Source organism: Desmodus rotundus, chromosome 11 (assembly GCF_022682495.2).
Source record: "Desmodus rotundus isolate HL8 chromosome 11, HLdesRot8A.1, whole genome shotgun sequence".
NCBI lineage: Eukaryota > Metazoa > Chordata > Mammalia > Chiroptera > Phyllostomidae > Desmodus > Desmodus rotundus.
In genome coordinates, this window is record NC_071397.1 from 16,081,305 (window position 1) to 16,108,067 (window position 26,763).

The window sequence follows — 26,763 nt, forward strand, 5'->3', positions numbered from 1 at the left end:
ATAGTATTGCCAGAAGAGTGATCTAGTAAGTAAAACCTGAAAGTAAACAGGTCCAATAGTAAAAAAATATATGTCTTTAGGATAAGGACTAACAGTACCAAATATAATCAGTTTTCAACCCTTTTCATCTCATGGACATGTAAACTAATTACTAAAATTCTGTAGCACACCAAAACATATATTTTTTGCCAATCTGACAAAAATATAACTATAATTTTGATTCATTCACACTGATGGATATTGTTGTGTTGGATGTTATAATTTTTTTATTTGACGATTTGGGAAAAGAGGTCAGTGCCCCTGACTGAATAGCCAGGTGTTGCATGTTTTAAAAATTCTTGGAGCATACCAGTTGAAAATCACTGATTTAGTGACTAGGGTAGCATTGGGATGAAAGAAAAACTAAACACCATTTTTGAGATTTGGTGGTACTGAGTTCTGGGGTCTACTTTGAAAGGCTTCAGAAAAATAAGATGGGTGGATAGCAGAATGAATAAATTGATAGATGATAAAGCAAGTATAGCAAAATGTTACTTACAGATTGTCAGTGGTGCATATGTGGGCTTTTACCATAGAGTTCATTCAGTGTTTCCTGCCTATTTGAAAAAGGCATACAACTGTAATTGAATAACAATAAAAATTAAAAAGAAGAAAATATTCATTACAACATGTCAACAAAACAATAAGGATAAAACCACTGCTTATGCTAATACTTCAACTAGTATTTGGATTAAGTTTACTATGTAGTAGTAGAAATGTAAGGAATAGTTTTAACTCTTTAAATATATATAATCATATATTTACATTATAAATATATAATATATAGTTTATATATAAGTATATATAATATAAATGTATAATTATATATATTACATGGAGATTTTATATGTAGAGTATGAACGTGAATGTGAACAAGTGAGGACCCAGTGCACCCTCTGCCTCCCTCCTGAGCAATCCCAGCTGCTGCCCGGAGCCCTTCAGGAGCTTTATTAGGATTAGGCGGCATTATCTCTACTTGCTCTTGCTGCTCATATTTCACAACTCCTCTTGGAATTTTCTAATAATTGTACAGTAGCGTGTTGTGGTTCATCATCTTGACTTGACACTTTTTTGGTGGGGATGTAAATAAAAATACTTCTTACTACTACTGAGGCCTTTGAAACATAAATTAGAATTCCTTGTCCTAATTTGCCGCTGACAAGTCTTAGAGGCAGAGGTAAAACAAAATTCTTGAACCAGCAAACTTGCCTCCACAAGTACAAAGGAATTTCAATAGTTGCCTCGGGAAATAAATGGATGAAAATGTCAGTCACATAAAAGAATTTAAGGGGGGAAGAGAACTGATGCTTCATCAAATGGGAAAATTCAAATGTTTCAGCATGTCACTGACCCCAGTGCTGAATCTTACATTCTTTGAATCCCTGAAGATAAAGGAGATGGGTAGGTGCCTCCATTAAGACCTACTGGAAGAGTGCTCAGAGCTCACATATTAATTATGTGGAGCATTACTGTGCATACCAGTCCCAAGGCTTAAGCACTTCTCGTATGTAGCCACATTGAATGTTTGTGATATTTCTTTTAAAATGGAGATATCATTAATATATAATAAAATGAATAGCGCTTACCTACTCAGTTTGATGAATTTTGACACTGTAACTGCTATCCAAAATATTTATGATATTATTAAATTGAGTCGAAACCTCCAAATATTTCCAAGTATGTCACTGCTGATTAGCCGTGGTATGAAATCAGTAGTGGATATTGCCCTAAGCAATAACCTGAATAGTTCATGACCACACCTGAAGTAGTGTATCATAATGAACTTTCTTAAAGTCCAGTTTGATACATTTCCCGGGTAAGAAAACAATCTGACTAGTTGACTATAAATGTTTGGTTTCTGTAGGCTTTAAAAATCTTAATGATCAAATCTGTGAGTCTTGACTGATATAATTGATTTCACAAAAATTAAATTTTATTATGCTTGGGGAAAAATGGATTCTCAAGAAAACAGTAAATTTGTGTTTGATTATTTTCACAACTACCGCATACTACAGTACGGCACCCCCTAGAAGGAAGCGTACTGCTCTCCGGGCCACTAGTAGCCATTGGCAGTGTAACCCCATCCTCCCAGTACTGCCAGCCCCTCCAGGGCCTTAATCATGTCTGTTTTAAAGCCAGATACGCAGCTGGTCAGTGTTGGTGTGCATTGCTGGAATCATACAACCTGGTTCAAAGGCTCTTTACTCCAATAGGAACATTAAATATACACCTGTTCTGTAGCAGGTATTGGATAGGTAGACGATGTCCCTATATCATTGCTTCCATTTACCGTACTACCCCCATTTTCAGGATAAGGCAGCCGAGGCTCAGAAAAATTAAGAAACTTCTGCAAAGTGGTGAAGTTCTTAAGTAGTATTTGTTGACACAATTGTCCAGCAAATCAAAATTAAATTAATTCATTAAAAAACTATATTAAAACACAGTTTTCTTTGGAGTGTTCAGAACTCATACTTAATAAATGTTTAGCACCATAAAAATTACTTGCCACCAATTTCGTGGTTTCGAGTCTACGTTCCTGCATAGAGAAGAGAGGACAGGACCGCCCACGAATTCAGCCAAGACTACTTTTATCTCTTTAGTTCGTTTATTCTCATTATCTTAGTCCACTTGGCTGGTAAAACAGAATACCATAAACTAGATGGCTTTATAACAACAAGCATATAGTTCTCACAGTTCTAGAGGGTAGAAAGTCCAAGATCACGGTGCTGGTCAATTTGGTGCCTAGTGCGGGCTTCTTTCTTGCAGACAGCCAGCTTTTCATTATAACCTCACATGGTGAAAGGAGCAAGCTAGTTCTCTGCTTTGTTTTTTGTTGTTGTCACTCATCCCACTTATGAGAGCTCTACTCTCATGACCTACGCATCTAGCAAAAGCCCTACCTGCTCATACTATGGAATCGGGTATTGGGTTTCAACATTGGAATGGGGATGGGGAGACGTGGGTGCACAAATATTCAGTCCCTAGCACTTACGCTTACTATTTCGATTGCAATCAGGTTTTCATAAACAAGAAGTCTGAAGACCACTGATCTGGCCTACCTCTCCCATCATATAGGGAAGAGTACTGAGACAGAGTGGCTTGCATAGAATTTTACCAAAGTAAATGAGAAAGTGCAGGCTAGTTCCATTCAGTTCAACAAACACGTGTAGTTTCTGTTATGCACATGGCCCTGAGCCAGATGAACGAGTCAATGTGTGTTTAGCAGTTTAATCTGTGGGAGAACACCAGTTTCCTGATGACACAGATACCATTTTTGCCCTCTTAGGTTGCTGCTTGTTTAATCTCAGTAGTTCATACACACTGTCTCTTATTGACCAGTCCCTAAAGGAGAAGCCCCCATTATACTAATGTCACACTAGGTATGAACAGCTTTGTTTGAGACTCACTTATTAGATCTGCTTCCCTGCCCTTAAAAAGATAGCTACAGAGAACTGTGTACTTTCGGAAGAAAGACTAAGGAGAAGAAGAAGGAATTTGTCTGAAAGATGAAGTAAGTGTTGAGGTGGCAGAGAACGTGATGGGCTCGGGAATGCAGGCGTCCCACTTGCCTACATTACTGTTTCGCCTACATCCTCTCTAGGCTCCAGAGTCTTGTGCCTGGTACGGCAGGATCTTGGGAAGCTGAATAGCTCAAGTAAAAGCATAAGCATTGACTTTGGCAAGTAATAATCCCTAACAGTGTAATAATAATTCTAATAAACCTTAACATCAGTTTTCTCCTCTCTAAAATAGGAATTATAGTAGTATCTACCTTGTAGGATTTAAATGGTGTAATGTGTACAAAGCCCTGGGGACAGTGCTCAATAAATGGCCTCTTGGTAGCCCTGACTATAGAAGGGTAGCCATACTAGTTGAAGGGAATTAGCTGCACTTGGGGATGAATCACAATAACCTTGCTTGCTCGTTTGGCCAGTACATGGGTTTCCTTTGCTTATCATGAAGTCAGTGTTCTGGGAATGTACCTGGAGAGATTTCCTGTGCAGGGCATCTTGAATTATTCTGATTTTTTTATTTGATTTCAGAAGTGACTAATTCCTGGAGAGATAACCTAGATGCAGATTGTAAACTTGCATGATGAACCTGCTCATGTGGGAAAAACCTATAGCTTCCTGGCAGTGAACTTGTTTGAACCAACCAAGAAAAGGAAAGCCCTTGAGCAGCATTGGAGCACAGTTGCTTCCCTCAATATTATCACTCCATGAACCAATACTAGACCTCTGCACAGGTGGAGGTTCGTGTATGAGGACCATTGAACACTACCCATTACCCTAATGCATCATAATTAAACACCTGTGCTAAATAACTTCTCACCGATCCACTGTGGAAATTTGCTGGGTGCTCAACAGCCCTTGACATTTTCTATCCCTTACTTGGGAGGGTGGTCTCAAGGTTATGCTTTGGCTCTCTTAGAAAAAAAAAAAAGACCTCAGCTTCCTTCCACTCTATGGAAAACTCTTGTTGAGAAGTGGATTTCAGCACCTTTAAAGGACACTTAGGAAAGGCAATATTTTGTGAATGTGGGAGCCATTCCTGCTTTCTCAAAAGCAGCAGCAGTTGAAATGCACTGTCCAACAGTAAGGTGACACGGCAGCTCTGTATTTTTTTTTTAAACATCACTAATACAGTGAAGAAAATGCCTGGAAATACACTGCTTTTTTTAGTGAGCATGGCTGTGCTAATGTGAGAAATACACGTACACCAGGTGAATCAGTGTTGGTGTGTGCCATAAGGCTCAGCAAAACAATGACCCTTTTAGGTTGACATGTTCACGGTTGCAACACACATCAATATCACATTGAATATTTTTCTTTCATCTTGAACGGCAGACAGCAAACAGGTTTGGCCCTAGGCTAAACTATGCCTTGAGTGAAGTCTATCTTCAACTCGTATTACTTCCCTTTCTTGGTATCTCTTTGTTCTTTAAGTAGTTCTCTCTGTCAAAACAAAAGACACTAATACCGAATGGATACTTCTTATTGTGTCTGTCTATCAATCCATCCTCATCATCAATTTTACTTGTATTAGTTATGTAAACTAAGTAGCATACACTTTTAGCCCCCATATTATAAATGAGGAAGTTCATACTGAGAAAGGTTAAGACATATTTAATAATATTTAAGTGTTATAGTAGGAATTGAACCTACAGTCTGTGGGACACCCAAAGTCTGTTCACCTACTATTCACGAAGAGAATCTGCTCTTGGTGATTCTTTCAATAGTTAATCTTTAGAGAATGTGTTTTCTGAGCTAGGTGTTTTAATATTAAGTTTTTAATTTCTAATACTGGGTTAAAATGCATGTTAAGGGAAGTCTATCAATGAGAAAGGAAAAATGCTTTGTGATGCATTAAAGCAATTCTCCATATTCTATTGATTTTGTCACTTTAAGTGATTGATTGGGGAGATCTGTACCCTCAATTCTCTTCCCCTTTGTCCTTTGTCCTTCATCATCAGAAAAATCTACAGCCCTGCACTGACTCCTGGTGTGCTGACTGAGCAACCCCCCATCCCTGAGGTAAAGACCATTGCTGTGGGTTTGGTGATTCAATGCTACAATTTTCTGTTTCCAGAATCAAATGGACCCTCAGTTCTCAATGATTGTTTTCATGTCCTAAGTCTTCTATTCTTAGAGATAGCTATTCCATGTTTTTATCATGTTCCTCTGGATATAACCATCTCTCAGATGATCTCACAGTTAATTCAGAGAAAATAAAAGTTCTCAAATTAGAATTCCATTAGTTCTTTGGGGTTCAAATGGATATCAAAACCCCATTTATTGATTTTTTTCTTTTCCTCTATTTTTAGAAAAAGACATGCCTGTGCTTTCATTCATGTCACGTCTGTTCTGGATCCTCTTGACTTCTCCATCTGTCTCATTATTTTTTCATTTTTTCTTCAACTTTTACATTGTCATTTCCACTGATTCCTTTCTCTTACTTATCTTATAAACATACTCTAATTTCTTCTGTCTTAAACAAACAAAATAAAAAAATTAGAAAATAACCAGATATCTCTTGATCTTGCACCCCCTCTATCTGTTGTTCTGTTGCCTTACTTTTCTTTCAGGTTCATTGATGTTTTCTCCCAGCTTTGTCTTCACTTCCCCACGGCCTACTGACTTTCCAGTCCCCGGCAGCCTGGCTTCTATCTGCCAACTCCATGGAGACCCGACTTACTAATCACCCCACCCTATGGACAAGTTCAGTCCTGATTTCACTGGGCATGTCTGTATAATTGTATCTCTTTGTGTGTTTTTATTACATTGTAATTGTTTCTTTCTTTTGATTATTGGCATCTTTCCAGTCAACTTCTTGGACTTCTCTTCTTCCACTCAAGTATTAGATATGGGGTGGCTCATTTTCTCAGCTATCTACTCCTACTTTATACCCTGTCCTCAGGGGCCTTATCCAAGAAGGCACCTTACCTAAGGATTGACATCAACTGCCCACCTTCTGATAAGATGAGATTCTGTATCTCTACCTCAGATATCTATTCTGACTTCCAGAACCACAGAGTCATCTGCTTGTTGATGTTATCACTTGGATGTACTATGGGATCTTCAAACTCACCGTGCAGATATTCATCGTCTCCCCTTATATACCGTATCCTACATCTTATTTCTTCTTTATTTTTCAATTATACTTTACATTCAGTATTATTTTGTATTTGTATCAGGTCTACAGCATAGAGGTTAGACAACATATACTTTATGAATTGATCCCCCACACAGATCCAGTACCCACTGAGCACCATGCATAGTTATTACAATACATATTATTGACTATATTCCTTATGCTGCATTTTGAATCGCCATGACTTCACAACTACCAATTTGTACTTCTTAATTCCTTCACCTTTTACACCCAGTCCCCCCCCCCGCCATTCTTCCCTATGGCAACCATTAGTCACTTCTATCTGTTTCAATTTTGTTTGTTTATCTTATTCTTTTTGCTCTGCAAATTTTTTTTTAGTTTGATGTAGTCTCATTTGTTTATTTTTCTTGTGTTTCCCTTGCCTGAGGATGTATATCAGAAAAAAAAATGTTGCTAAGAGAAATGTCAGTTTACTGCCTATGTTTCCTTCCAGGAGTTTTACAGTTTCTGGTCTTACATTTAAGTCTTTTGGGTTGATTCTTGTATGTGGTATAAGAAGGTGATCTAGTTTTATTTTTGCACGTATCTGTCCAACTTTCCCAACACCGTTTATTGAACAGACTGTCTTTACCTTGTTGTATCCTCCTGTCTCTTTTGTCAAATATTAATTGACATATAGGCATAAGTTTGTTTCTGGGGTCTTACTCTGTTCCATTGATCTATGTGTCTGTTTTTACACCAGTACCCATTGCATCTTATTTCAGATCCTCATTACGGATGTAACCATTCGTCTAGATTGCCTAGCTGGAAATTGAGGAGTCTTCCTGTATTCTTCCAACTCCCTCTCACTTGCCACATGTATCAGTTCTTCCCTGTAAATATCCTTAAAATTTTCTCTTCATTTTCATCTTATTACCAGACCTTCAGGTCAGGCTTTCACCGTTGTTGCATGGACCACTTCAACAGCCTTCTGGCTGTTATGATTATTACTATTTAAAACAGGAAAATCAGTTAAAAGCTTTTGCAGTGTTTTACAGCCAAGAGGAAAGCTACCTGAACTAGGGTAATGGCTCTGGGGATGAAGGCTGAAGGGAGTGATGGCAGAGTGACCAGAATGAAGAAAACAGAAAAGGCATGAATTAGAAGTAAAAACATAAAAAGATTACATTAGTACCCCCCAGAATGAAATACTTAGACATAAATCTACCAAAATATTAAAGATCTATATAAGGAAAATTACAAAACTCTGTTGAAAGATACCAAAAAACTAAATAAATTGAGATGTATCCTAAGTTTATGCATAGGGAGACTCAGTATTGTTAAGGTGTTGGATAGTTCCAACTATAAATCCTTTTGACCTATAGGTTCAGTGTAATGCTGATTAAAATCCTAGGAAGTTATTTTGTGGCTATTAACAAACTGATTCTAAAATTTATATGAAGAGGTAAAGGACTCCGAATAACCAATGCAATACTGAAGATGAGAACAAAGTTGTAGGACTGACACCACCTGACTTTAAGATCAGTGAGAGAACAGACACATAGATTAATGGAACAGAACAGAGAGCCCGGAAATAAACCCACACCTCTGTAGTCAACTGACCTCTGACAAGAGAGCAAGGGCCCTACAGTGGAGCAAAGACAGATTTTTTAACAAGCAGTGCTAGAACAACTGGACATGAATAACTGCAAAGAAATGAATCTAGACACAGACCTTCCACCTTTCACAAAACCTAATGCAAAGTGGACCACAGACCTAAATGTAGAATGCATATGATCATGATTTGGTGATGACTTTTTTAGATACAGCACAAAAAGCATGAGCCATGAAAGAGAGAATCAACAAGCTGAAGTTTATTCATCGGCTCTTCGAAAGACAATGTCCAAACAATGAGAAGGTGACACATTGGTAGAAAATATTTTCAAAAAGCGCATCTGATATAAGACTGTTACTTAAAATATACTAATTCCTGAAACTCAAAAACAAGAAACAAACAACCCAGTTACAAATGGGCTTTAGAACTTAATAAACACCTCACCAGAGGAGACGAACAAATGGCAAGTAAGCATATGAAAACAGCGAGACAGCACTGCACACCGCTTAGGCCACAGTCTGGAACACTGACCACCAAATGCTGGTGAGGACGTGGAACAACAGTGACTCATTCCTTTCTGATGGGCACTTTCAAAGTGGCAAAATGGTACAGCCACTTTGGAAGACACTTTGGTCACTCTTACAAGACTAAAGATATTGCTTTCCATGACATTTTTCTTTATAGTAAATGGACAAACTGTGGTATAGACAGACAATGAAATATTATTCAGTGCTAAAAAGAAATGAGCTTTCAAGCCATGAAAAGGCATGTGGGATGCATATGAAGCTTTGGGGCCAGTAGGCACAGTGTAGTAGCCATAATAATAAACAGCCCTAAAATAAACAGGAGCTAATCTCTGGAACATGTGCATGTCACATTGTATGGTTGAAGGAACTTTACAGGTGAGGTTCAGTTAAAGATCTTGAGATGGGGAGATTTTTTGGATTATTATGGTGGGCTCTAAATGTAATCAAGAGTGTTTTCATAAAAGAGAGGCGGGGGAGATTTGACGAAAAGGATGAGGTGGCATGATCACTGGAAAAAGGGGTGGGAATGATTTGCTCTGAAGGTGGAGAAAGGGAACCACAAACTAAGGAATATGGGCAGCCACAGAAGTTGAAAAAGGCAAGGAACTAGATTCTCCCCTCAGAGCCTCCATAAGGAACCTTGACTTTAGCCCAGTGAAAGTGACTTTGGACTTTTTAATCTCAAAAACTATAAGAAGATATTTGTTGTTTTAACACTTTTTGTGGTAACTTCTTACAGCAGCAACAGGAAACTAATGCGAGCTTGATTTGGGGTTGGGGTTCTGGCAGAGAAGTAGGCAGAGGGCAAGAGGCAAGATAGAAGGGAATAGATGGAACAGAATAGTTGAAGTGATTGTCCAAGTATTCAGCTTATTAGGGTGAAAGTAGAGACATGCAGACACTAACAGGGAGAAAGCAAAAGGCTCAAGGTATTGGAAAGTCCAATTTAGGACCAGGAGATTTCTACTTCAGTAGAAGTATTTGGGTGAATTAGCTATAAATTACACAAATTCACCTGAGTTAAAACATTCCAATGCAACTGTGACTAGTAATATATAAAGATCATTAACAATGGGTTTGTAAGTCCATAGAAAAATCTTTACTAGCATGTGTGACCAACAAACATTGGATTATAAAGTAAAGAGGTATAAAAATAGGAGATTAAGCTTTTCTGGGTGTTGTAGACTTTCCCAATAGACAGCATTGTCAGAAATGATCCTTCTAATCTTCAAACATGGGTTGAGAAAGTTGTTAACAAAATATAAAAAGTATAAGCTTCAGTAAAATTTTGGGGAAATAGTAGCTCAACCTAAATTGGGACAGAAAGAAAATAAGCAGCTAACAAACCTGAAAATTTGCTCTTTGATAAAAACAAATAAAATAATGAAACTTTGTGATATGTAAATTTGAGCTCAAAGAAATATCACAAGGCATCCATATTCAAAATGGCATATATACATAAATAATCAATTATGTGACGAGTAGAAGACCATAGCAAACTTGGGAAATTAAACATATCAAAACCTATTGCCAAATAATATGATACATTTTGTTATTTGTATAATAATAAACAAAATAGGAAACAAGTGTTATTTGGAAACTATTCAAAAGGACGTAATCCTTTGAGGTATTAATTATCTTACCAGGAAATGTCTCTCTATACCAAGACATGCATTTGACCATAAGGCCGTACGTACTATTATTGTGTTCATATCAGATTCACAAGAGTAATACAGATGCATTGTATTTAGGTGACACTTCCCTTGGTCCTTGTGGTACCTATGAAAACCTGTCTTCCTTTATCACAATTGGATTACTTAATTTATAAAGAAAGTGTCACTTTTATCTGCATCTCTTCTCTTCTCCTCTGGGTTATGTCCTTCTATTGCTGTCAACTTCATACAGGTCGACTATAAACCCTTCAAAAGGAAAACTTAAACAGCTTCATTGTCAGTTGGAGTCTACGCCTGTGTTCTGTAAGCAATAAAATTCTATGTCCCTGGCTAAATGTAAATAGATGAGGTTTAGTATTATCTTTCTGGAGGTAAACTACAATGGTTGATTTTATCCACATTGAATCATTTAATGTTTTTTTTTTCCCACATGATGGTTTTTTATATGCTAATGAAGCTTGTAAAGTGTGACATTAAGTAGCATAAGGATCTAAGCAGCATTAATGTGGTAAGACTACAAAATTCTTTTTTTAAGTTCTGATCCTTGAGCTGCATTAAACATGTCAGTACCACCAAGTTGTCTTGGGCAATAACTCATTTCAATCATTCCAGCAACCATGGGAATAATATCATACTGACAAAGTTCGTAAAAAGTATATTTCATATTAGGGCATATATCAGGAAATTATAGTTCATGGGTCAAAACTTTTGACCAGTCATGTGTTTGTGTAAATAAAGTTTTATTGGAACATAACTACATCAATTTATTTACATATTGTCTGTTGTGGCTTTTTTAGCTCTATAAGACAGAGTTCAGTAGTTGTACTAGCGACTTACCTAATGGTCTGAAAAGCCTCAAATATCTATTATCAGACGTTTTATTTTATTTTATTTTTTGTTTTTATTTTATTTTATTATTTTATTATTGTTGTTCAATTATAGTTGTCTGCATTTACCCCCCACCATTCATCCCAACCCCAGACAAACCCACCTCCCTCCCTTGCTTCCACAACCCCCCTTGGTTTTGTCCATGTGTCCTTTATAGTTGTTCCTGAAAACCCTTCCTCCCATTTTCCCCTCCCACTTCCCCCCTAGTTACTGTCAGATTGTTCTTAATTTCAATGTCTCTGGTTATATTTTGCTTGCTTTTTTCTACTGTTGATTAGGTTCCTGTTAAAGGTGAGATCATACGGTATTTATCCCTCACCACCTGGCTTATTTCACTTAGCATAATGCTCTCCAGTTCCATCCATGCTGTAGCAAGGGTAGGAGTTCCTTATTTCTTTCTGCTGCATTGTATTCCGTTGTGTAAATGTATCATAGTGTTTTGATCCACTCATTTGCTGATGGGCACTTAGGTTGCTTCCAGTACTAGGCTATTGTAAATTGTGCTGCTGTGAACTTTGGGGTGCATAGGTTCTTTTGGATTGGTGTTTCAGGGTTCTTAGGGCATAATCCCAGCTGTGGAATTGCTGGGTCAAAAGGCAGTTCCATTTTTAGTTTTCTGAGGAAATTCCATACTGTTTTCCACAGTGGCTTCACCTGTTATCAGACATTTTAATAAAAAGCACTGTATTAGACAGTCAATTGTATATATGAACCTCTGTATTAGATAGTCAAATATACATATATTTATATATTGCTGTATTTTGTCATTTATCTTGAATGTTTTAAGATACTTTTTATTTCAAATTTTGTTTTGTTTTCCTACGCTACTTAAGGGTGCTAGGAATTCTAGCTTAAGTACCAAACTTCATTTGTGCTTTCTTCATTTCTGACCTTTTTTCAAAAACATGTTGCCTATTTCCATAGTATGCTTATTTCATTTTAGAAAGTACATGAATATCTAATTGTCTCATATTTGTGTTGCAATTAAATTTTATCTTACATGTAGTTTTCAGTCTGAGTTTAAACCCTTTGAGTTTGAAATCTGTTCATACCAGAGCCCATTCTGTGGAGTTTGACCAACAGTGAGTGGAGACATTTCTAATGCGACTTTTATGGACAGTCTGACTTTGGGACACCTCACTTAATTACAACCTAAGCTAACTTACCATATCTGCAAAATGGGACTGATAACTGCTTATCTGCAAGGAGATGACTCCCCTTGGGCTTCAGAGTATGCTCTTTGCTGCTATACCATGCTTTGTGTTTAATTGGAAGCTCTTTCTCAATTGCTAACATATTACTGAGGGTCTGTTTGTTGCCTTAAGAATTGCATGTTTTATAAAACGAGAGCCCTAGTCATCAAAGCAAAAGGGAAGTTTTCTCCTAAAAGGAAGCCACCCTATAGTGAATATGCTGCTTTTTGAGCTCCTGGAAAATGTGTAGTTTTTCTCTGGAGTCATGAGGAGACAGCGTCATTGAATATGAATTAAAAACAGACATGGTTCTGACAAGTATGCAGTGAGCTTTCTCTCCCAGGCCACCATGCTATTTGGTAAGTTCTCTCCTGCTGGTGGTTTGAATTCTAGGCCATTAGGATTTTTGTAAACAGATCAGTTTGTGTTGAAATCTTCTTTTTTTTCCCCCCCAGAAAAGAGCTAATGGAAATTTAATCCTATAAAATAATAATAATAATAATAATAAATTTAAATACTCAACTGTTTCCATTTAATTAGGATTAGAGGAGATTTACCAACACTGCTCACAGGCAGAAGACGAATTCAAAGTGGATATGAAACTGCTTGTGGAGATGATTCACTCAGATGTTCTTATCTTCTAGATCTTCACCCACTTTTTTGTTAGTTTGGTCTATCAATTAATGAGAAGTATTTAAAAGTCTTTCACTATGATTTTGGATTTTCTTACTTCAACTTATAGTCCTAATAATTTTTCTTTAAATATTTTGTGGTTATAATATTATATGTAACCATGTAGATAATTTATATACACTCTGAATTATTTGAATATCTGTTTATTATGTTGTGACTCTTCTGACACCCTCTAATAAAAGTATATTGTGCTCAATACTGATGTAGCTACAATAGCTTTCTTTTGGGTATTGGTTACATGGTTTACCTTTCACACTTTCTGCATACATATGTATTAGATGTGTGAAAAATGTGTGTATGTATGTTTAATATATATTATATATGTTAATTGACCTTTATGATTTTTGTCTTTAACTGGAGCATTTAGTCTACATTATTTAATGTTATTACTAATGCATTTAATATATTTGAATATATATCTACAATTCATCTGTGTTATCTCTCCTGCATGTTCTGTATTTTCTTTACTTCCCTACTGTCTCTGTGTTAATCCCACTGTCTTTCCCTGGTGCACCACTCCTGAGGTCCTGCAGTACCAGGTCAAAGCATGGAGTGGACTGAACAAGCTCCTACTCGCATCCCAGCTCTAAAACTCCATTTGATACAACATCGGCAGATAGAGGACGTATCAGATGTTCAGCTGATAAGAACAGATACTACACTTGATCTTAGCCAAAAGGCTGAGAAGTGATTCCATTTTTTTCTACTGCTTTATAGGTTATTCTTTTACTGTGCTTATTTGGGAAATTACGACATGCATTTTTAACTTGTCAAAGTCAAAAGTTAATCATTTCCTTCACCTTCTATCCTGACAATACAAGGTCCTTAGAACATTTAAGTTCATTTATGCCTCTCCTGAATTAGGTTACAATTGTTATGTAGTTTACTTCTGCATTTGCATTTCAAAACCCCAAGACATTATTTTATTTATTAAGTATTAATGTAGAATTACCCCCACATGTTCCTCCATGTTTGCTATTTATTATCACATCTCATTTTTTAAAAATTTAAGATCACTTTTGTTCTCCCAGAAGTATGTCCATTAAACTTAAAAAAGCTCCATTAGAGTTTTCTCTACTGTGGGTTGCTGGTGCTAAACTTTGTCATTCTGTGGGAATAGGAGTAGGTATAGTAAAATATCTTTAAGTCTCTCTCATCCATAAAAGATATTCTGGGTAGGCATAGGATGCAGGGTTGCCAATCATTTCTTTAAGAATGTTGTCCCACTGACCTTTGCAACCATTCGTTATTTTAAGGCCGTTGTTAGGGTGTCACCCCTGTAGAGACAGTCTATGTATTCTTTTTCAGTGGCTGTCCATTGAGTTCAGTACTTACACTTTATCCTTCCTGTAGTTTGCAGTTTTGTGATGTATTTAGGTACGAACTTAACTTATTTATCATGTTTCAGATATCCTGTGCTTCCCGAATCTATGGATTAATCTGTATCATTGTATCTGGGGAATTCCTTGCCTTTGTTTCTTCAAATAATGCCTCTGCCACATGTCCTCTCTCATCTCCTTCTGAGATTCCAATTACATCTGTGTCAGATCTTTTCATTTTGTACATTTTCCACATCTCTGAACTTTTTGATTTTTTTTTTCTCTTTCCCGCATTCTGGAGAAGTACTTTTTACCTAACCTCTCATTCCCTAATTTCCTCTTCAGTTATGTCTAATTTATGGTTAAACTCATTTTTAAGTTTTAAATTTTAGTTATTTTAGTTTTCATTTTCATTTCTTGATTTAATTATTTTGCACACCTGCTGTATTTTTTTAAAGTAGCTGTTGGTTTCCAGAAGATATTTTAAGCTTATCTTTTGTTTGTTTAATCACAATAAACACAGAATTTATAACTTTTGTCTGACAATCCCTGTGACTAGCACCTTGGGAAGGTCGTGGATGTTCTGTTCACATTGAACAGAACTAAAGGGTTTGCCAAATTCAGCAAATGCCTCAGCAGAAGTGACTTCATATAGTTTCTGAGTTAGAGGTTTTATTTAGATTTTGGCTTGCTAATTCTTTATACCTAGCCCATTCTTTGATGTTTTAAGATCATTAAAGAGTATATATTTTTTACCATCATACTTAGTTTCTTTCAGGATGGTGGTTAAGGGATGGTCTTAATAAGTTTGCTCACCAGATTCTAGAAATTGCTATCCTCTGATCTATACTTTATAGTCATATTTTATTTATATATTCCTGGCTTATTCAAAAATGCATATAAAATAGTTTTACCTAGCTTTTTATGCACAAAAAGCATTTGACAAAATTCAACATCCCTTTATAATAAAAACTCGCAACAAATGTAGTACAGAAGGAATGTACCTCAACAAAATAAAGGCCATACACGACAAGACCACAGCTAATATAATCCATGGTGGAAAACTGAAAGCTTTTTCTCTAAGATCAGAGCAAGACAAGGATGGCCACTGTTGCCACTTTTATTTAACATAGTAATGAGAGCCCTTGACAGAGCAATTACACAAGAAAAGAAATAAAAGGCATCTAAACTGGAAAGGAAGAAGTAAAACTGTTTCTGTGGCAAATTACACTATATTACATATAGGAAACTCTGAAGACTTCACCAAAAATGGTTAGAATTAATAACAGTTAAGTGAAGTTGCAGGATACAAAACAAATACAAAAAATCAGTTTAACATCTTTACACTAAGACAAACTATTACAAAAAGAAATTAAGAAAACAGTACCATTACAATAGCATCAAAAAGAATAAAATACTTAGGAAGATATTTATGTACATCTTGTCTGATATATTTTGTTAACAGGCTTAACAAATTTTTAAAAAATGACTCATTTTTTAGCAGATTTCTTTTGTTGTTTTTCTACTATAACCAGTTTTAATAGCAGCAATTAGGAGAAGTATCCGAGAGAGGGGTGGTAGCAGATCCTCTCAGGATTTGCCATTACCTCGCAATCATGGTGGAAAGTTTTGTGTCAAAGCAAATGAAACATAACTGATAGAAAAGTATTGGAGAAGCTGGGTAATAATCTCTTTAGTGTCAGCCATGGGATAACAGATTACAGAGACCCAGGGGTCCTCGGACAGAAAGTGCGCAAAGACATTTCCTACCCATTTCCCTATCCTTTGTTGGGGCGGGGTTCTCCCAGGTAGTGTTAATGGATTCTGTTAAAAAAAAATCCATCATATTTTTCTGTGGGATTTAATGCTGCAAGATTACATTTAGTAATTGTATAACCAAATAATAATGGAAAGGATTTGGAGGCAATGATGGGGGTGAGAGAATCTCCCTTTCACATAGTTCTAGTGCTAAGAACCCAGCCCCCCAAATCAGAATGCATGGGTTCACCATAGGAGAGTGGCCCATTCCTCTGTGGCTCATTTTCTTCATTTGTAAAACAAGAATAAGAGCACTTGCTTCAGAGCTGTTGTGAATATTCAGTGGGTTCATATATGGAATGTGCTTAGAACTAAACATGATACTTAGTACTGTGACTGTTTGAAGGGAATAGGGTTTTGCTTTTCTTCTTGTTTTTTGGCAACATCTTCATTAAGATATAATTCATACACCATACAATTTACCCATTTAAAGTATATAATTCAATGTTTTTCAGAATAGTCACATAATTGTGCAATCATCACCACAATCCTCATTCTTTTTAACAGTTGCAGGGACTTTATCTTATGCCATAATTTCAGTAAATATTGGTTGAATCAAATTAAACCCTGCACTTGGACTGAGAAAGTAGGGGAAAAACAAATTGTCTAAAAAAAAAATAGAGAAGCTCTGAGGCTTCTACTTTAATGACAGTTTTAAGTAACTTTGTGGTATTGATATAACAACATGAATGAGAAATTATTCTCTTCACATTACCTGGATCCTTTTTTAAAATTGTTGTTCATTTACGGTTGTCCCCATTTCCCTCCATTACTCTCCACTGTCCTACCCACTCCCCACCTCCCACATTCCCCCGCCCCCATTCGTTGGCCTTGTCCATGAGTCCTTAATATAAGTTCCTTGAATCAACCCTTCCCCTGCTTTCCCCTTCTTATACCCCTCCCCCCCCTGCTTTTTTGAATGCATGAGGAAGGCTAAGTGAACATTTAAATGCTCCTGGGAGAGCTGGCACATTGACTGTGTCCTCATGAGCAGGCAGGTTTTAGGGAGTGAGGTGCCACAGGGTTGGAGGGCACCGGAGGCCTGAGGAATGGCTACGGGAAAGGAATTTAGGACAAAGGTACCACGTTGCCCTTCTTTAGCTGAATCTGCACGAAGCACAGGGTTGTTGTGTTTTGTTGTTGTTGTTGTTGTTTTTCGCTGCTCTGTCCCTCAGTTACCTGGGCTCAGTTCTCTTTTCTAGAAGCCAGTAAGTAGACAGACTGATTTTTCTGTTAACCAAAGAATATATTAATAAGGTTGAACATGAATTGTTATCATGCCACAAGGGGGGAAAAGCTGATTCAATTTGATTCTCAAGTGTATTCCTACATTGAAGAATAATGATGGTATCATTTAATTATTTAGACATTAGCTTTATTTGTGTGTGTAGTTTGGGACCATTTAGAAAAAAACCTGGAAAGAACAATATTCTGTTTTTATTGTAGAACCCTACTGTTAAACATCTCACAGGCTAATGTTTAATCACATGCTTAGTCTTGCCCAGTTCTTGATAATAATTAACCTGAAATAACTACTTCAATACGTGATTTGGGGACACATTTGCTTTTGTTGTTTCAATTTCCTCTCCCAGGAAGTTAAATGGTTAAAACTTGCAGATTTAAATTGTTTGTGAATAGCCATAAGAGGAAAAATCCCATGAAATATGGAGACAGAGAGGTTTGTATATATTTGCTGATATAAACCCAAGCAAGCATTTATTAAACATTTAAAGAGTATGTTAAAGTGAATTTTTCTTTTTAATGTTTTGTGACTAAAATAGTAACAAGTTTGAAAGCCTGAGACTCTACCATGGGGAGTTTTTCTCTTGTTTCTAGTGACTATGTCAAGAAAATCTGAGTATCAAGTCTCATTAAAGGAAACTTTGGTGAGCCACGTCCATCTGCAGCATAAGGGCTCTCTATTTTTATTTCCCCCCTATTTCTTCTTTGTCATTACTTCTTCCTTATTTCAGACACACAGTGTATGAACTAATCTACTATTTTTTTCAACTAACTGTGACAAAAATCAATAATAGGATGTTTTGAAATAAAAAAAATTGACCAATCATCAAATATATATATAGTGGTAGATTGTATTATTTTTCCAACATTTTGATCCCTTCCCTGTTAGAGGATTAAACACCCCGCCCCCACCATTCACTGCCAGAAAATGTATTCTTATAGGCAGAGTTTGCTGCCCTACCTCGTTGTCAGTTGGCCAAGTAATTTGCCCCAAGGAATGTGAGAAGAAATGACCAAGTGCTTGACCCAAACAGGGGTTTTAAGAGGCATTGCATGTTTCTGCCTAGTCTTGTGCTTTGCCCCTTGTCACAAGAAGCAATATCCCAAATAAGGGCTACTTCTTCAAATAGAATGAGAAAACATGTGAAGTAGAGCCACCATAGATAAACTCCAGCTCTGACACATAACAAAAGGCAGGTGAATGTTTGCATTCCAAACCACTGACATTTGGGGCTCCTTCTTTCTGCAGCAAAGTTGGCTACTCCATATGTTAAAATGACTTCTTGCGTTTGTAATGAGCTAGAAACCTACTGAAGCTACATGGTGTTACATTATATACATTGACAATACCTCTCACTGAGTCATATAATTTTATTATTTAATTAATGGTCTTTGAAGGCAGACCACTAAAAATGAAGTCCTATTCTTATTAATAGCTAGATAAAAATGAGATTTCATGATCCTAGAATAGTTCAAGGCTGAAAAAAATTTTGATAACTAATTTGCCTCATTTATAGTGTGTTGGACAGTGTAAATCACTTTACAATACAAACTTATCATGAGCTCATTTACTTAGGCAATATGTAATCATTCAACACTGAATATTACTGATCTAATGGTATATATATTAGGAATTTAAGGCTTGGAGATACATTATCTTCTCAGGATAACACAGAAAGTGCTGCAAGGTTCTGGTCTTAGAACCAGATGTTCTGACTTCAGTCCAGGGTTCTTTTCTAAATTTAATATTCTCAGTTCAGAGAGCCATTCAAGTTCCCAGCCTGTATTTTTATCATCGTTATTGTCTTTTACATGTCTTTCTTATCGGGGAATCTCCGTGACAACCTCTGCTCCTGAACTCTTTGTTTCCTTCATCTCTACCTTAGAGAATCACCTTCCCATCGGTAGTTCCTCCCTTTCTAAAAGGTCCTCTGGACTGTGTTCCTCACTGAATTTGTCAGTCTTCCATTCACTCAGGTAAGACTTCTTCACCAGTCTTGCACTTTCAGTAACTATGTTTATTGACAAACCCTTTAAAATCTGAAGAAAATACAGTACACTAGTCGGTCTTCATCACTTTGCTATGACATTCATAAAGCTTGCCCCACTGCTCCGACTACTGAGAGATCGTGAACTCAGGGGATTGTCCTTCCAGATCGTTGTTATGTCTGGCCGGCCAGCTTCTTCTGGTTCCAAGTCTGTAGCCAGCAGCAAAGTCATGGTACCAAGAGTGGAGATTTTCCAGAAGTTGCTTACTGACCACCTCTTATACATCTCTACTCCCACCACACTATACACAATACAGATCATGGCACGCTTTCAAGCTAACAGTGTCATATAAATTCAAAACAGTATTTCCTAGTTAAGGTTTCATATTACAAATACACACCGGATGTGACTACTGTAGTGATATTGTATTAACTCTGTATGCTGCCAGGTGGGTGCTAAAGTTATCAAGGGGGTCATTTTGTAAGTGATATAAATGTAGAACCTCCATATACCTGAAACTAATGTAATATTGAATATCAACTATAACTGAAAATTTTTTAAAAATTTAAAAATGTGCCATGTTAGGAATATTTTTTACCACATATGATCCATGAAAAATAAAGAAATAGTATCAACAGCCTGATTCTCTGCTATAAAATTTATCTTCATTGCTTTTCACTTTATCTCTGATTTCATACTGAAATTTTCAAGAAGTATACTTTTGAAAAGTAAAAATGCACTCAAGGCTGCAAATTTTACTAATTTCTTATCTAAACCAAAAATAAGTAGACTATGAACAAATGCAAATATTTTATTTCTGCATAATATAATTTCATTCCAATTTTTATATTTGGGGAGAATGTCCATATTTTTCTTTTTTTGCATTTTTAAAATTTCAGTTTAGCTTTTGGAATTTTTAAAAGCACTTACAGAATTGCTTTTTAAATGAAGACAGATTAAATGAAAAGAGTATGCTGGCATACAGGTAAAATGAGGAAATGCATGCAAAACATATTTCTCCCCTTTCCTCATATGAGAGTATCTGTTGTCAACAGGATTTAGCATTCTATTGAGGCACGTGGTTTTGGGTGCTTAGAGGATCTATTCTCACCTCAATATGATAAAGTTGCTCCTACTTTTACTAGAGGGAGATATACATGAATCAAAGAAATGTGAGATTCTTTTTGTTTTAATTGTTTCCCATCCTTTTGAATTTTTTAAAAATTGATTTTAGAAAATTGGATGACAGGGGAGAGGGGGAGAGACAGACAGACAGACAGACATCAACTCATTTTCCCTCTTACTTATGCATTCATTGGTTGCTTCTTGTATGTGCCCTAACTGGAGATTGAGCTCGCAACCTTGGCAAATCAGGATAATGCCCTAACCAACTGAGGTACCTGGTCAGGGCTGTTTCCTCCACTTTTGATTGAAACTGTGCCGTTGAGTTGGTATTTTTAGATTATTACCTCAGAGAAGGCATGTATTGATGACTTATAAACCCCTTAACCCATAGCAATATAGTAGCCAATTATTGATTCTTGAATAGAACATCACCAGATTATGCCCCAAACATGTTCCTAGAGGACAATATAAATGTTCCCTGTGCTTGGAGGTTCTATCCTAAGTCAACTCTACCATCATCCACAATCATACCTGACGGCACCAGTCTCTTGCACTACATTACTGACAGCACACATTGTGCTCTCCTGCCCACTAAATGGTGGGGGGAGCAGGGTCGGGGGGAGCAGGGGGGGATGGCATCCCCTAGCCCCTCCAGGTTCACTGATCCATGAGTCTATCAGAGAAGAAACGTGTGCATTGATGAATAAACTGGATCCTGTGGAGCTTCCTATGTAGGAGCCAGGTGGCTTTTATTTTACTCTTACTAACTGTTATCCCCTCACCGTGAACCAAACTCTTTGAGGGCAGTCATCATGCCACTCCACTGTTGTGTCCCACAGCACCAGGTGTAGGACCTGGCCCCACAAGTGCTCCCTTGGACTGAATTTGATGGTCAGGAAATAACAGACTTCTCTGAGTCAGGCTTAATTCATTTGGAATTGAAACACAGATCCTGGGAGGCCCTAATATAGTCCTCATTAGTTCACTGTTTGGGGCACCTTATACTACAAAAGTCCATGAAGGAGCTGCCGAACCCATTCTTACTTGGGAACAAATTATAAACAGCTGAGAAAAGAGAAACATTTCAATATTTTTGTTGTTCATTCACGCCAGTGTGCACTGGTCGGGGTTGACCTGAGAAATGCTAGCATCCCCATTGGTGTTGGGTATCACCTCACTCTGCAGCACAGATGTATGCTGTCTCCTATCAAGGTGCCTGGCTATGCAGGTGTTTTGATGTGTGTTTCTAGCACACACCCAGAACTAGAGAAGGCTTTAGAGGTCACTGGGACACAACATGGCATCTCCCACCAGATAGACATGAGTTTGAATCTCAGTTCTAGTATTTGTGCTTATTAGCTGAGTTTCTTAGATAAATCTCTTAAACTATCTGAATCTCAGTTGCCTCATTTATCAAATAGGACAAATGCCTACTTCATATGCTCCTGGAAATGTTAGGCAATGTGTCAGTCACTGCCTGCCACAGCGACTGACACAGGGCTGGGGTGGAAAAATGTTAGCCTCGATGGTTCTTTACAACTTCAGTCCCAAATGCAATGCGGTGTATAAATGTAAAATCAAATTAACTTCCATAAATAAGCTCTATTGGGCTAATTCATCAATTTTTGTTGTGGTGACAGAAAAGTAAGTTTGATAAACCATGGAGAGGTTTATTAAATGTTTTTATAAATTTGAAGAGGTGGAAAAGTCTTTCTCCTTGTAGCTATGTGTGGAACTATGTAAAATAATTTATGTGTCAGTAGTTTATTAATCATCTTTCATGTGATTGACACTGAGAACACTTTTTTCCTGTGCTAATCCAAATACAGAAAAATTTAAAACCAGCAAAGACAGAGCTGGCATTGAACATTGGTGAAGAATTTGCAGCCTCTGTTGTGGAATTAGAGAGAAGATGAACGAGCTTCTGAACTGGAAGTACCTGTTGTCATGGCGTCTGAGATTTCGCTGTTACCAACACGCTCCTTTTTTGTTAATACTCCCTCTGGTAACACCATGCATTTGTGCAGCGCTCTGGAGTTTATCAAGCATTATAACAGATACTGTCTCAATTTATTATCTTTATCCCAACCCAGTAATATAGGCATAAGTTATTATCCCTATTTTGTAGATTATCATATAATTAGAAGTTTATGGAGCCAGGAAACCTTACTACTAGTTCAGAATCTTAGTCTTCTCTGAGCTTCCTGAGTTCTCTGCTAATGAGAGAGATCTTGAGAGAAAGATGTAACTTCTTACTGTGATAACCAAGAGCTAAGTACCCAAAGAGCGGTAGGCCAGTGGCTTTGTAATGAAAGGCAGGTTCTCCAACATTAGCTCATTGACATTTGACTGGTTAACTGTTGTGGGGCCCGTCCTGTGCACTGTAGAATATTTCGCAGCATTCTTGGCCTGCTGCCGTTAGATGCCAATAACAGCCCTCTCAGAATATGTCTCCAGACATGACCAAATATCCCTTGGGGCCAGAATCACCCTGGTGGGGAACCAGTGCTCCAGAGAAGAGATAAAAAATAAACTTTACCTCTTTTACAGTTTTCATTATGGCCAGATTTGATCAGAAGTCACAGTCCTGAACCAAAATAATTACCATTTTTCTCAGATACAGGTATAACTCTGCTTCTTAGGACTCATTACTTGGTGCTAAAAGCTAGAAAATTCACTGTGGGTGGTGAGACACTTGTCTGCCAAGAGAAGGTATGGCTGGTCTTATAGGGAGAAATCTCTTGCTACTATTCCAGGGTATAAGGCCTCATAAGTCTATTTATTGAAATATAAAAAGGGAGCAGAAGAAAGAATTGTCCAGTGAAATGTATCCAGGGCATGCTAACCCCACCTTTTGTAGTATTAGCTATACAATGACCATGGGTAGCATCACTATCTATTTCTAACTCCAAAACACCTTGGAGCCCTTCCTGCCATTAGCATCACTCTGCTTTAATACTCCAGCGTGCAGTGGGGAAGCAAATAAGGCTATGACTCTGGAGACTGAAGACTTAGCACTTTTTCAGGCACTACTCACTAGTGTGTAACCTTAGGCAAGGTACTTCACCTCCCTGAATCTAAGTTTCTACATCTGAAAATGAGGGTAATTTCAGTATCTCCAAGCTTTAAAATCATGTGGTTTCCCTACTCTTTTGACTACAACTATTACTGCCAGCTAGTGTGAACGTATAATGATACTGCCATGCACGTCACCAAAAGTAATATGGTAATGTTGGTGGTATCACTTTTGTAGAGTTAAAAAAAATGTCCTAATGAAGCAGATTAAGGCTACTTAAAATATATGCATCCTTGGGCTCAGGAGGACTAGGGAGGAAATGATCTACTTGGATATGAGAAATGAAGTAGCCAGGGCATTGAAATCCATAACTCACCATGGTTAATGAATCTTCCTCTCCCCAGCCCAACACCCCAGGCAAAAGATAGGCATTGGTACCTATTAAATAAGAGCTAGGAGTAAAGAAATTACAGTCAAAACCCTCTTAAGACATTTTCAAAGGGACAGCCATTAAAACTTTTAAACCAGGAAATCATCCTTGGAGAGAAATGGGAAATCACAGGTACGGTGCCATGCAGATGTGGCTGTTTAATAAATACTACTGGATGCGGAGGATGATAAGAATAAATGTCTGCTGGAGGGGAAAGTGGGAAGCAGAAACCTTTTAAGGGGTGGTTTTTTATTTTTATTTTTTAACAAACTGTGAGTTTGTGAGTTTGTGCTAGTGAAAATGTCCTGTGACCTAAAGATGGAGATTTTTAAAAAATATTTTATTTATTTATTTTTAGAGGGGAAGAGAGGCGAAAGAGGGAGAGGGAGAGAAACATCAATGTGTGGTTGCTTCTCCCGCACCCCTTATTGGGGACATGGCCCACAACCCAGGCATGCGCCCAGAACTGGTGACCCTTTGCTTCTCAGGCCCGTATTCAATCCACTGAGCTACACCAGCCAGGAAGATGGAAGAGGTTTTTAATGGACTGATTTCTCTCACTCCAAGTCAATGCTTTAATGACTATTGTAGTCACATAGATGTAAAGGGCACGTTTTCTGTTTGAGTGGGGGGGGACCATCGATTGCATGAATGCATTCTTTGAAATGGAAAAGCCTGCCCTTCCCTTTCCTCGTCCATCACTGTCTCCCAAATGGGTGCCAGTTCCTTCCCTTTCCTTTTACAGCAGGAAATGAAGACATACAGATACATAACAATTAAATTTGATTTAATTAAATTACTTGTTTATTGATTAAGGAAGCTGTAATTGATGGTGCCACAAGAGAAAAGTTAGTTTTTAAAGTTTGTCTGGTGTTGGGGGTGGGGGAGTAGTGGGGGTAAATGCAGACAACTGTAATTGAACAACAATAAAATAATTAAAAAAAATAAAGTCAAAATGCAGTAACATCAAAGCCAGCTATCAACAGAATTTTGAATTGGTGGAATTTATTTGGGGACCCTTACTACCCCCATTGGAAGCATAGATGTGGATAAATAATGCAGTTTTCTGCCATCTCTTGCCCTTCTGGTCATCAGGTATCCATTTGCTTCCTCCAACCCAAAGTTCCATCTGTCATTGCATCTGTCTTCACATCCAGGATCTCCAGACATCCAGCCACAATATAGTGATATAAGAACAATAAAGGCAAATTACCCATACCCCATCTCCACTTAATATGAAATGGAGGATTAGGGACAGGTTAATTGAAACATAGTGTCCATCATAGGCTGACTTTCCAAGGAACAGACTGAGACAGAGATTACCAGGTCAGAGGCTTATCAGGGAAATATATATTTAGCATATGTCTAGGATGCCAGCAGAAAGAGAACATTGAAGAGCTGCCTTTTTTTTGGTTGTTCCTGATCAAGAAACAAATTATGAAAGGGCTTGTATTAACCTACCACGAAGATTTGACAATGAAATTGAAAAATAATTTAAGGGAAGTTGCTGAAAGAAAGAAAAAGAAACATAGGTTGTGATATACAAGAGAGCAGGCCCTAGTAATACTGAGAAACAATAGTCAGGGACGTATGAGAGAGTGAGGTTCTAGAAGCCCCGGGAGGAGAGTTTTTCCAGAAGATTAAGGTGTCAGATACTAAAAAGTGACCAAATGATGGGACAGTGAAACAATACCAAGTGTTAGAAACCCTGGGGAGTAGCTACAGTTTAGAAAACTGCATCTACTTAAAGATAAAAAAGAAATGTATTTATATGTGATCCAACAAACACATTTTTTTGTTGTTGTCCTCACCTGAGGACACTTTTTCATTGCTTCTAGAGAGACAGAAATGGAGAGAGGAAGGGAGAGAGAGAAACATCAATGAGAGAGAGAGAGATGCATTGATTGGTTGATCCCCCCAACACACCCAGACCAGGGATCGTTGGGTCCTAGATGAAGGATGCAACCCACAACCCAGGTATGTGACCTTACCTGGAATCGAAGCCACATTCTTTTTTGTCTATGGGACGATGCTCCAACCAACTAAACCACACTGGCTGGGGCCAACAAACATGTTTGAATGTTAAAAGCAACACTGTTTGTAATAGCCAAGAACTGGAAACGACTCAAATGTTCAGCAGTAGTAGAATGGTTAAATAAATTGTGATATATTCATATATTGGAAAATCATACTGTGATAAAAGTAAACATTATGGATAAATCCCTCAAGCAGTATTACCAAAAGAAGCCAGATGCAGAAAGTACATTCTGCATTATTCTCTTTATATAAAATTTAAAGTAGGCAAATCAATGTATGGTAGTAGAGATTAGTATGGTGGTTACCATGGGGAGTAGTAGACATAGCTGAAAGGGGACGTGAGATAACTTTTTATGTTCTGTTTGGGTAATGGTTACATGGATGGAATGGCTCCCCAATGGTATCTGTATCCTAATCCCTGGAATCTGTGCATATGTTACTTTACATGGCAAAATAATTTTGTAAATGTAATTAATTTAAGCATCTTGAGTTTGGAAGATTAGTCTTATATTATGTATACAGAGACATAGATAGCCACTTCAGTAAAAGTTTACATTAGGAAAAGGAT

General features: G+C 37.4%; 1 long non-coding RNA gene and 1 other non-coding gene across 3 annotated transcripts in view; one reads left to right on the top strand and one right to left on the bottom strand.

The window, feature by feature from the left end:
• Nucleotides 1-26,763, top strand: part of LOC112302487 (uncharacterized) — a 281,060-nt gene that overhangs the window by 178,619 nt on the left and 75,678 nt on the right. The gene's annotated exons all lie outside the window — the stretch shown is intronic.
• On the bottom strand, nt 13,723-13,911 carry LOC112302495 (U2 spliceosomal RNA). The gene has a single exon (XR_002974557.1). It is a non-coding gene; the product is annotated as a U2 spliceosomal RNA (small nuclear RNA).